The sequence below is a fragment of the Pogona vitticeps genome, chromosome 4 (assembly GCF_051106095.1).
Source record: "Pogona vitticeps strain Pit_001003342236 chromosome 4, PviZW2.1, whole genome shotgun sequence".
NCBI lineage: Eukaryota > Metazoa > Chordata > Lepidosauria > Squamata > Agamidae > Pogona > Pogona vitticeps.
Genome location: NC_135786.1, coordinates 181,724,983 through 181,737,840, shown reverse-complemented (window position 1 = coordinate 181,737,840; position 12,858 = coordinate 181,724,983). Strand labels below are relative to the sequence as shown.

The following is a 12,858-nucleotide window of genomic DNA, read 5'->3' as shown; positions in this document are numbered from 1 at the left end:
AATTTTTGACAGTTAGATGGCAAAGTAACACCCAAATAATTTGCTTCAGGCTACTCTCTCTCTCTCTCTCTCTCTCTCTCTCTCTCTCTCTCTCGGTATCCATAGTACTGTATAGTAGAATATTATGTAGCATGTCATAGTTTTCCATCTTAATACTTTTTGGCTTGAATTACCCTGGAATTGTTCCTCTGGAGTGCTAATGGCTTGATTAATTTGTGAGCTACATTACTAATTGTATTAAAAGTATAAACCTTATTAAGTCTTTGTGGTGAATTAGATTGCAGAGCTTTGGGAAACTATGTTGATTGGACAAAGTATGATGGGAAAATAAGTGGTTTTGTACTCTAATGTAGGAGCTAGAAGAAGATACAAAAGGAAGGATGCTAAAAGGATGCTTCAGCAGAGGGCTTTTTTACATTAGAGGCACAATGCTCTTTTCTTTACAAAGTGCATACATTCTACACATTGTATGAACTTGCTATAGACCTTTTGTTGAGAGACACAATCCTAAACTACATAGAATAAGAAAAAGTAGAAAACAAAGAGTATTCCTGAGAATCTAACATCTTAAAAGTACTGCTCTATAATGAGGAGTTAATGGTGGTACCTTTTTACTCAGCAGTTCTGATCTGTGTGAGTACTCAGAGTAAATTGAAGCTGCTGCTTTCAATGCAAAAAATGAGTTTTAACTATTTTCCTTCCTGCAGAGCTGGCAAAGGCCTTAGAGAGGAAACCAAATTCTTTTTACATGAACACTATTAATGTAACTGCTCACCTAACCATTTTGTACACCCAGCAATTATTTTGTTTCATATTCATTTTGTACTGCAGATCCATTTGAGACCAGTTTTGAAAATGCTTTGATTCAATAAGCTTGCTCAGTGGACACTGGTCTGATAATGACCCTAAAATGTAATTTGTTGAGGGATTTGTTGATCAGGAATCTGAATTTATTATGAATCCATTCCTAAGACATGGGGCTGCCTTCTTACCCTCTTCTGTAGTGAATATTTATAATGCACAGATGTTATCTTAGTGTTAACTAAGAGCTGAATGTTCAAAGTAGCCAGTTTCTTGCATTTCCAAAGAGCTATCTGTGTTAGTTTATTGCAGTGAATGCGGAGCCTTGTGGCAGTAGAAGTGCAAAAATAGGTCACATGTTTGTTTTAAGAATCATGTTAAGGGTAAACCATCCAGTGGCTCCCACTTCTGAAGGCATACTGAAAGACAAATGGTTGTATGTTATGTGTGACTGTTTAAATTTGGGAACATTTTTCCTACATAAATTTGCAGTTCAGTTTCTTCAGTTTTTTGAATGTGGCAGTTCCTTATTGACCAGGATCCTCTTGGCTAGTTAAGCTGATGTAACACAAACAGTGTGATCTTTGGAAGTGAATTGCTGTAAGTTAAAAAAAAATTCAATTGACATTATCTTTTTCATACTTAGCCTTGGAATTCAGCATGCAATAGATAATGTCCATGGAGATTTCTTAATGTGAGGCAATTTTCCTCCAAAACATTATCCTTTTGTGTAGCTGCACAGGAGTATTTTGACCAACATGTCTCAAGGTCAGGGTGGTCTGAGGGTAGGACAAGAACCAGTGGGTGGAAACTTGTCACAGGGAGATCCGACCTGGAAATAAGGAGGAATTTCCTGATGGGGAGAACCATTAAGCAGTGGAACAGCTTGCCTCCTGATGCTATGGGTACCCCATTGCTGAAGGTTTTCAAGAAAATATTGGATAGCCATCTGTCTGGGACGGTATGAGGTCTGAGATGATATGAGATCTCCTGCCTTGGGCAGGGGGTTGAACTAGAAGACAGACCTCCAAGGTCCCTTCCAACCCTATGGCAGTTCTATGATGATTCTGTGGTTGGTGCAGAGGAAAGTTTAAGACAGCTATATAAATCATTGTCTTAGTTGATGAAATACGTGCTCTATGTCTGCCTTCATTCTGTGACTTCACAGGTGAAACTCAATCTCACAGTTATAATAATGTGTTCCATGTGCTGGGTCATTTGGACTAAGACTTGAGAGATCTAATTTCAGTTCCCTTCTTTGCAGTTGACTTGGGTGATTAGAGGTACATGTCCATTTGCTGCTCTGTTTCCATTAAAAAGATTCATTGAATAGGACCCGAGGAGGGGAGGACAGGTATATAATTGTTCCTCATTTTGCAAATCAGATTCTTCATCTGAAAACTGAAGTGTCTACTGTTAACCTCATGTCTGGTTTAAGAATCATCTTAAGGCTAAACCGTCCTAAATTGCCCCAGGCTTAATGCTACTTCTGAAGCTCTGCAGACAGGGAAATGATTGTGTACTCTCTGTGTATGTGTTTAAGCTTAATACTGTATAATAATAGAACCACTTAAATTGGAGGACATGATTTTGGAGGAGTGCTGGGGGCACCTTGGTTTTTAAAAAATACAAAACAGTGCAAACTGTTGAATGGTTGTGTAAAATTACAGTGCTAGTCATGCTATTTCTTGTGTTGTGTTATAGTGAACCAGACACAACTTTTAGCTATCCTTTTTGTGTATATGTAAAATAGGCAGAATTGATGAGGTAAAAATCATTAGTATTGTAGCTATAGACTATATTTTAAGAAGTAGAAGTGCTGTGCAGGGTGGCATCCAGAAGCACTGATTCTACTTAGCTTCTTTCCCTCAGTACCTTGCTTTGACCTGACAAATATATACAGTGGGCCCTCGACATACAAAGGTAATCCGTTCTGGAAGGACGTTTGTACCTCAGAAAATTCGCAAGTAGAAGTACCATTTCCCATTGAAATGCATGGGAACGGAATTAATCCGTTCCAGCATTTCAAAAAAATACAAAAATAAAAATAAAAAGAGCAAGTCCCTCGTTGGGACTGCAAAAAAATAAAATGAAATACAAACACACAAAAACCCACAGAAACATAACCCCCCCAGTCCAAACCCACCCTCCAAAACCCACACAGAAAAGTTTTTTTAAAAAAGGACTTACCAGTCCGAAGCCTACCGGTGCTCCGCTGCCTCCACGTGGCCAGGGGCGAGCGGCCAAGTGCCCGGGCAGCTCTAGCCTCCCAGTGCTCCGCTGCCTCCGCCGCGGCTGGGGGCGAGCGGCCAAGCGCCTGGCCAGCTCTAGCCTCCCAGGACTGGGTTAGCTTTGGTGGCTCCGAAGCCAAAAAGGCAAGGAGAACGGGCGGGAAATTCGAATTTCCTGCCCTTCCTCCCTTCCTCCTTGCCTTTGGAGCTTTCAAAGGGCTTCCTCCGATGTCGGGGAAAGCCCTTTGAAACCTCTGAAGGCACCGATCGCGGTGGCGAGAACCCCCAGGGAGGTCTCCCATGGTGGTGTGCAAGCCCTGGGAGACCTCCCTGAGGGTCCCCGCCGCCATGATGGGTGGCTTCGGAGCTCTCAAAAGGCTTCCTCTGACATCGGAGGAAGCCTTCTGAAACCTCCGAAGCCAAAAAGGCAGGGAGAAAGGGTGGGAAGTTTGAACTTCCCGCCATTTTTCCCTGCCCTTTTGGCTTCGGAAGCAAGCCGGGTGGCCGGGGAGAAATCGGCTCCCTCCTTTCACCCAATGCTGAGTCCCTTTCGCGCTGGCTGAGCTCAGCCCCTTTTTGTCTAAGGAGGTTTCAAAGCTCCAAAGGCAGGGAGGAAGGGCAGTAAATTCGAATTTCCTGCCCTTTCTCCCTGCCTTTTGGGTTCGTAACCTGATCCGCGTTCACAAGTAGGGTGTACTACTTGCGATGAGATCGGGTTCGTAACCCGAAATGTTCGCAACTAGGGCTGTTCGTAAGTTGAGGGCCCACTGTATATCTTTTCACCTATACAGTGGTGCCTCAGCTTACGAATGTCCCTACTTACGACCATTTTGAGTTACGACCAGCTCCTGTCGCAAAATTTTGCTTCTACTTGCGACTGGAGCTTCCACTTACGAACAGAAAAAGGCAGGGGAAAAAGTCAGGAAATTCAAATTGCTAACTGTAGGTGGTGATAGGCTGCTGCTTTGTACCTCTTTCACTGCAGCAGTTAGAGAGTGTGTGATTGGAGGAGGCTTGGGACTGCCTGGCTTCTGCTTCTGAGTGACTGTGGGACTGTCTGGTAAGGTAAGGTGCTGTTTTCTGGTTTTCAAAAATTGTTCTGGCTGTTTTTGCAGCGTGTTTTTGGGCTGGGTGGGTTAGGTTTCTGTGCTGTGATGGGTCTTGGGGGGTTGTTTGTTTTTTGGTTCCCCCCTATTTCTGATGGGTCTTGGGACTTTGGTTGCTTTTGGGGTTTTGGTTGCTTTTTGGAGTGTTTTTTCCCATTTCTGATGGGTCGGGCGTTTGTTTTTTGGGTTCTCCCCATTTCCGATGGGTCTTGGGACTTTGGTTGCTTTTGGGGTTTTTTCCCTCATTTCCGATGGGGTTTGTTTGTTTGTTTGTTTGTTTGTTTTCCTCCATTTCCGATGGGTCTTGGGGCGGTTGGTTCCTTTTTGGGTTTTTTCCCCCATTTCCGATGGGTCTTGGGGGTTTGTTTGTTTTTTGGGCTTTTCCCCTCTCCATTTCCGATGGGTCTTGGGGGATTTGGTTGCTTTTTGGGGTTCCCCCCCCATTTTGATGGTCTTGCATGCTTCCCTTGCTTTTTCCTTTGTTTTCTTTGCGTTTCCAACCTGGTCCATTTGTTTTCTGTGCATTTCTGATCTGCTCCGTTTGTTTTATGTACATTTCTGACCTAGTCCCTTTGTTCTCTTTGCATTTCTGATCTGCTCCGTTTGTTTTCTGTACATTTCCGATGGGTCTTGCACGCTTGATTGCTTTTCTCCCCCCCCCCCTTTCGGCTGGAGGGGATTAATCGCGTTTCCAATGAGTCTTGCAGTCATTTTTTTCCTTCAGACGGAATGGATTAATTGCATTTCAATGCATTCCCATGGGAAATGGTGCTTACAACCATTTTGAGTTACGTCCATCTTCTGAAACGGATTATGGTTGTAAGTCGAGGCACCACTGTATATAAAAGAATCCAGAAGTTCATTTGTTGTTGTTGTTTTGCCCCAAGACAAATTAACTTCTGGATTCTTTTCTTTAAGGTTGTGCAGCCTATGATGGGTCCCAGTAGTGGAGAACTTGTCATACTATGTATTTATGTAGCAATTGAAATACCTGTCATTTGCCGTATGATTTATTGGTAGAGTTGTGTGAGGACATAATTTAGTTCTGTTGACTAACCTTGTGTGTCCTCTGAAGCTAAAATGTCTTGGTAAGGAGACAGTAACTTTGTCAATAAAGTTGTCAATACTTTTGACATTGTATTTTGACACAGGAAAAGTAGCTAATTCTGTCAGATATTTCAAAAAGCACCACAAAGGAATTTAAACAGAAAATGAGATAGTAATTGTAAGCTGTCTTTCCTCTGAGCACATTTTATATTTAAATAGCATACATCAATTTGTTTTGTAATGACACACTTGTTTTCCTTAACTTTGGATTGGGGAATAAAATTAAGACTACTCCTTTATCTGTAGTTCTCTTATCAAACTCCTGAAAGAATTGTTCCTAGCTAAGGAGATCTTGTGCTTGAAAATAGTGAGAAGATAAACACTGCATTTTAATGTTTTAATTAGCTGTTTCCTGTTCTACATGTCCTCAGACAGAGGAATATTGATGGTGGTGGTGGTGGTGGTGGTGGTGAACAACAACAACAACAACAACAACAACAACAACAACAACAACAACAACAACAACAACTGCAATTGGGGGCTCAGTCCTATGATGGTTATTTAATAGGACACCCTTCTTCTGAAATGCCAGTTTTCTATGTGCAGAGATTGTTTTCTGTGTTTTGAATGGACGGAACATTCAGTTGTGTGAGTTGTCATAAGCAATCTCAAGTAGTACAGTCAAGAAACATGTCACAGGTTGGTGGCGTTTGCATTGATAAAACCACTGTTCAAATTTCTCATATATTTTGAAAACCTATTTGGGAACATTTTATGTCAGATGGGACTTGATGGCACATAACAGATTTTTGTTGGTGCCTTTATGTAGGGCCTTTCCGGACAGATATGTAGATCACTGTGTGCTCCTAATTATCCGATTTTGTAGCCTGTGTAAATCACTATTTTAGATGCAAATAGAGCTGTAGGCTGTGTTATTTGACGTGATAACCCTGTGACATATTAGGTAGGTTGTGATACAAAAAGGTACGCGGTTGTATTTTTGCCTATCCCATACTGGTTACTTATGGAAAGTTTTGGGAAGATTGGGTGGTGGAGACTCTTTAAAAAGGTCACATGGTAGTAGTGGGGAATGGAAAGTCAACTTCAATGAGTTCCCTATAGAAGTGCTTTTTTGTACAGTGTCACTGCAACTAGGATGCCAAGATTCACCTACCATGATGAGGGGTGCCTATGGGGCCTGACCTGACCTCTGGCCATCCACGTTCAGGAGGATTGGATGGTTGTTAGCAGCTGGTGAGTGACCTCAATGTTTAACTGGCTGGGTGTGACTCACCCATTAGTGATCAGGAAAGGGGTAAGATGTATCCCTGGAGCCTGCCCCAAGAATCCTCACTATGTTCAGGCCCCTCTGCACGTTTAGGATGGGAAGCTTGTAATTAATAAAAGTGTTCCTAGTTAGCTCCAATACCTCTGTTTGTCTCTTTATTTTGGGAACAAAGCCAATTAGATGCAAACATTCTGCCATTTATCTGCAATTCTGGAATGCTATAGTCTTGTAATTTTATATTCCTGCTTTTAGAACAAAGTTCAAAAAGGTCTAAGGCTTTGGGGCCAAATTTAAGCCTTTAGCCCCCCCTCCCACCACCACTCCATGATCCTTACCAGGCCAGAAATGGCAAAAACCAGCCCTTTTTTAAATTTTTTTGGGGGGGGGGAACAAATGGGAAGGGTCCAGGCAGATCTTTCTAGTTCAGGTTTTTGTTTGTTTTTTGAAGATGGATCTTGGGAGCTGATATCTAGAAAGGCAAAATGCTTGCTCCTAGGACCTTGTATTTTAAAAAACAGTTTTTTTAATATACAGAGTCCCATTTTTTAATTAACACACACATGTTCTGGGACCTGCATTCTACCCACCCATGTTTAGAGTAAAAACAATATGGCTTATAGCATATAACTCAATATACCGTGGGGGGAAGGGGGAACCTAAAAATACAACTAGTAATGATCAAAAACGACTTCCATAAAATCTAAAACTAAGGTCCTATCCAGACAGGAATTTGAAGTGGTCTGTTTCGCCCTCAAAAAGGTCCCTATTTGCACAGTCACTCACTGGAGCAATTCTTCCCTTGTCTCAGTGTAACTGACTCGAAAGCCAAGTGGATTTCCTTAATGGAAGCATTCCATCTAGGGAAGGGCAATACTGGGATTCCCCCCCCCCCCCCCGATAACCACCTCTTGCACCATTGTGGGCAGTAGAACCTAATCGAGAACCTGTCAAGATGAACTTGATAGTATGACAACATATGGGGGCAGAGATTCCTTCAGATAGTCTGACTCCAAATTGTTTATGTGACCTTTAAGTCCAATTGCAGTAGGTCCTGTCAGTATCACTCTAAAAGTTCCCGAAGTTGGCCAGCCAGCTGCCTTGCCCCAAAATGGAGATTTGCCATCGGATCCAGCTCTGGTTGCACAGGAATGGTCAAACCTCTGCCTCTTTTAAGAAGATTGATAGTTGGACATCCTTCAGGGATACTGTGATCATGATCACCTTCTGAATCTAAACCCTCAGAGCAGATCTACTATCAGTAATCAGCCTAAATGGGAAAAGGTCAAGGACACAGATTGCTTGAGGGACAGGAACAAGAAAGCTAATCCTGTCTTCTGGCACCAGCAAATGAAACTCATCTAGTAGAGCTGACCACATTTTTGCAATGGATACCTCAACTACAGTGAGGTCTCGACTTACGAACTTAATCTGTATTGGAAGGCAGTTCTCAGGTCGAAAAGTTCTTAAGTCGAATCTGCATTTCCCATAGGAATGCATTGAAAACCATTTAATCCGTATCTGCTCTTTTCGTCCATAGAAACTCCGGGAGGCAGTAGAAGACAGGAGGGCCTGGCGTGCTCTGGTCCATGGGGTCACGAAGAGTCGGACACGACTAAACGACTAAACACACACACAACTAATGGGAAGCTGCTATTCCGCCTTCTGCCACTAGACAGGGATATTTTCCCCTTTTTCCTTTTAACCTACGATGACTTAGCTTTTTACAAAAGGGAAAAAAAGAGTTCGTAACTCGAATCTAAGTTCGTAAGTCGAGTCCATATATCCCTATGAGAGCGGTTCGTAAGTTGAAACGTTCGTATGTTGAGCCGTTCGTAAGTCGAGACCCCACTGTATCTAGCTTGCATCTTGTTTAGTATTTTCAATTTAAATTCATTAATGAAAATTGAAAACTGGAACTGCATGTTATTCTAATTTTGCATGATGTTTGGAAACGTCTGTATGCTTTAGTAGTAATCAAATGGTGCTCAACTGAAATATTTAATTAAAAAAATGTTGATAAAGCACACATAGAATGCTAATATCTATGTGTCTATTGAAAAGGGAGCTTGCACTGAGTCAAATGAAGCTTACTTCTTACCAGGTATGTATAGGTTTGCAGCCTTATCATGCCATCCTACAAATGGTTGTTGTTGTTGTTTAGTTGTTAAGTCATGTCTGACTCTTTTTGACCCCATGGACCAGAGCACGCCAGGCCCTCCTGTCTTCCACTGCCTCCTGGAGTTGGGTCAAATACGTGTTGGTAGCTTCAGTGACACTGTCCAACCATGTTGTCCTCTGTCGTCCCCATCTCCTCCTGCCTTCACACTTTCCCAACATCAGGGACTTTTCCAGGGAGTCTTCTATTCTCACGAGATGGCCAAAATATTGGAGCCTCAGCTTCAGGATCTGTCCTTCCATTGAGCACTCGGGGTTGACTAACTTCAAAATGGATAGGTTTGTTCTCTTTGCAGTCCAGGGGACTCTCAAGAGACTCCTCCATCACCACCATTCAAAAGCATCCATTCTTCGGTGGTCAGCCTTCTTTATGGTCCAGCTCTCACGTCCATACATCGCTACTGGAAAAACCATAGCTTTGAGTATGCGGACCTTTGTCGGCAAGGTGATGTCTCTGCTTAGGTTTGTTATCACTTTCCTCCCAAGAAGCAGATGTCTTTTAATTTCGTGGCTGCTGTCCCCATCTGCAATCATCATGGAGCCCAAGAAAATAAAATCTGTCACTACCTCCATATCTTCCCCTTCTATTTGCCAGGAGGTGATGGGACCAGTGGCCATGATTTTAGGGTTGTTTTTTTTTTTTTTTTTTTGGATGTTGAGTTTCAGGCTGTTTTTTGCACTCTCCTCTTTCACCCTCATTACAAGGTTCTTTAATTCCTCCTTACTTTCTGCCATCAGAGTTGTGTCATCTGCATATCGGAGGTTGTTGATATTTCTTCCGGCAATCTTAATCAATTCCAGCTTGGGATTCCTCCACTCCTTTTGCATGATGTCATCTGCATATAAGTTAAATAAGCAGGGGGACAATATACAGCCTTGTCGTACTCCTTTCCCAATTTTGAACCAATCAGTGTTCCATATCCAGTTCCCACTGTTGCTTCGTGTCCCACATATAGATTTCTCAGGAGATAGATAAGGTGGTTAGGCACTCCCATTTCTTTAAGAACTTGCCATAGTTTGTTGTGGTCCACATAGTCACAGGCTTTTGCGTAGTCAATGAAGCAGAAGTAGATGTTTTTCTGGAACTCTCTGGCTTTCTCCATAATCCAGTGCATGTTAGCAATTTGGTCTCTAGTTCCTCTGCCCCTTCAAAATCCAGCTTGTACTTCTGGGACTTCTCAGTCCACATACTGCTGAAGCGTGCCTTGGAGGATTTTGAGCATAACCTTGCTAGCGTGTGAAATGAGTGCAATTGTACAGTAATTGGAGCATTCTTTGGCACTGTCCTTCTTTGGGATTGGGATGTAGATTGATCTTTTCCAATCCTCTGGCCACTGCTGGGTTTTCCAGACTTGCTGGCATATTGAATGTAGCACTTTAACAGCGTCATCTTTTAAGATTTTAAATATTTCAACTGGAGTGACCAGCTTGTTCTCTTGACAAAACTCTATTAGCCTTTGCCCTGCTTCGTTTTGACCTCCAAGGCCAAACTTACCTGTTGTTCCTTTTATCTCTTGACTCCCTACTTTAGCATTCCAATCCCCTATAATGAGAAGAACATCTTTCTTTGATGTCAGTTCTAGAAGATGTTGTAAGTCTTCATTGAATCAGTCAATTTCAGCCTCTTCAGCATGGGTGGTTGGTGCATAAACTTGGATTACTGTGATGTTGAAAGGTAATCATATTGAAATCATTCTATCATTCGTATTGAAATCATTCGTATTGGATTCGTATTGAAATTATTCATATTGGATTCACATTGAAATCATTCTATCATTTTTGAGATTGTATTCCAGTACAGCTTTTCCCACTCTTTTGTTGCCTATGAGGGCTACTCCATTTTTTCTACGGGATTCTTGCCCACAATAGTAGATATGATAATCGTCTGAATTGAATTTGCCCATTCCCATCCATTTTAGTTCACTGATGCCCAGGGTGTCAATGTTTATTCTTGCCATCTCCTGTTTGACCACATCCAACTTTCCAAGGTTCATAGATCTTAAATTCCAGGTTCCTATGCAGTATTTTTCTTTGCAGCATCGGACTTTCCTTTCACTTCCAGGCACATCCACAGCTGAGCGTCCTTTCAGCTTTGGCCCAACCACTTCATTAGCTCTGGAGCTACTTGCACTTGTCCTCCACTCTTCCTGCTCCAGGTGGATCACGTTTAGTCTGGTCTGAACTCTCCACTATGACCTGTCCGTCTTGGGTGTCCCTGCATGGCATAGCTCATAGCTTCTCTGAATTACTCAAGCCCCTTTGCCACAACAAGGCAGCAATTCATGAAGGGGATGAAGTAACAAATAGTTACTGAAATATAAAGCCTGCTTGGATTCCTGTCAGATACATATGCATAAGATTTGCAGTGGAATGCATAGACTCGATATGAATATATGATATATTAAACATATTCAACATGTTATTTGATCATTACTTTTATTGGGCTACTTCTAAATATTTTAAAGCATGACAACTCAGCAACACATTGATCTCTCACATTACATAATATTTAAAGAGGGGTATCAAGATATTGAAAGGTGTTAACATTGATTTTATCACACTCAAAAATAAGGATAGTCACTTGAAAAACATGCAGCCAGTTACAGCGTTGAAACTGCCCAGTTTCACTACTACTATATCCATTCATTATGGTACTAATTGGTGTTATGAAAGAATGAAGGTTTAAAATGAAAAAAAATGGAAACATTCCACAGTACTTCTTCAGAAATATTTCTGCCCTGTATTCTGTATCCTGGGAAACAACAGGACTGCTTGGAATGTGATTGCTTATGGTTCCAAATGAAATCTCAGTCCAAAGGCACTTAACACTGTTAGGCGGAGTTTCCTGTATTGGGCATCACGTAATGCTGGGACTCTCTTTGTGACTGTTCAAGAATCACAGCAGAAAATGATCACAATATTTTGACTTATTTAGAAATTAGAAAAAATGCTTGTGCTGCTGCTTCATAGGTTGATAGTGGAGAATGAAGACTGAGAAATACAGCTGTCCTAGGTCAGTAACTCTTTACATATAATGAAATAATCTAATCTAATGGTTGATTTTAGTTAACTTCATAACTACATGTGGTTAGTTATTCCACTGCTCTTTGCTTTTGTTTTCTTTTATTATACCAAATGTCTGAGGCACACTTCAGAATATATGGTTGCATAAAAATGTATCATAGTAATACTAAAGTCTTCACAATGCCAAGATTGGAGAACTAGAAGAGCAACAAGAAGTTGAAATCCATCTTTTTCAACACAACTTTAATCTTATATGAATGAAAAAATGTAGCTGTGACTTATTTTAAGAGCAAATTCAGTGCAAGTGCAAGTAGTGCTGAACCCTCATCCAGTCTTCTTCAGCTGTTTAAAAGATGGTTGTTAAAGTTGTAGTAAAGATGTAGATTAACTGGCACTCCATCTCTGTCTCTTCCAATCAAGGCCTAATTTTGCCTCACCTTGTTAACAGGAGTGGACCAGAGGGGTAGATGTTCATCCTGCAGTTTTTGTTGATATAATAGCTGAGAGAGAATCCTCTGAACTACATTCTGACATGGGAAAGAGATGTGGAGGCTTGCCAAATTCAGCGACTGCTAGGAGCAAATTTACCAAGCAGCAGTATCTAAAGAACTTTATCCTCTGATTTCATTTTTTGTAGGAAAAAGGTAGGTAGGTTGTGGGCACAGCTGCCAGCCCCCAGCCTTCTGTGTAATGTTAAAGGGATCACTATGAAGCTACCCCTGCCAGGTTTTTCAGACTGCAGTTCCCAAGGGTGGAAAAAGGCCTTTTTGCCAGATGGCAATACTGTAATTGCTCTGGCAAGTGCAGCAAGCATAATTCTTGGGTTCAGCTTTGCAGAAATTGAATGGTTTTTACTTTGCAAAAATTAAAAGTATTTTATTTTAGAGTCCATTCCAGACACATCCCTTACACCAGACATAAAATTTCATTTATATAATTCTCTGTGATAACATGTTAGTGTTGTTGTGATTGGCTCCTATTCATATACTTAATGTTTACATATATGAGGATATCACGTGTGAAACCCTCTGTGATAAGAAGAGCAAGTAGCCAAGAGAGTACAAGAAGATGAAAAGTATACAGTGGTGCCCCACATGACGGTGATAATCTGTTCTGTCAAAAATCACTGTACAGCCAAATTGTCATCATGTGAAAAAAACACACACCCCATTGGAATGCATTGAAA

General features: G+C 41.5%; 1 protein-coding gene across 17 annotated transcripts in view; it reads left to right on the top strand.

Moving 5' to 3' along the window:
* PTPRM (protein tyrosine phosphatase receptor type M) overlaps nucleotides 1-12,858 on the top strand; it is a 607,519-nt gene that overhangs the window by 17,909 nt on the left and 576,752 nt on the right. The gene's annotated exons all lie outside the window — the stretch shown is intronic.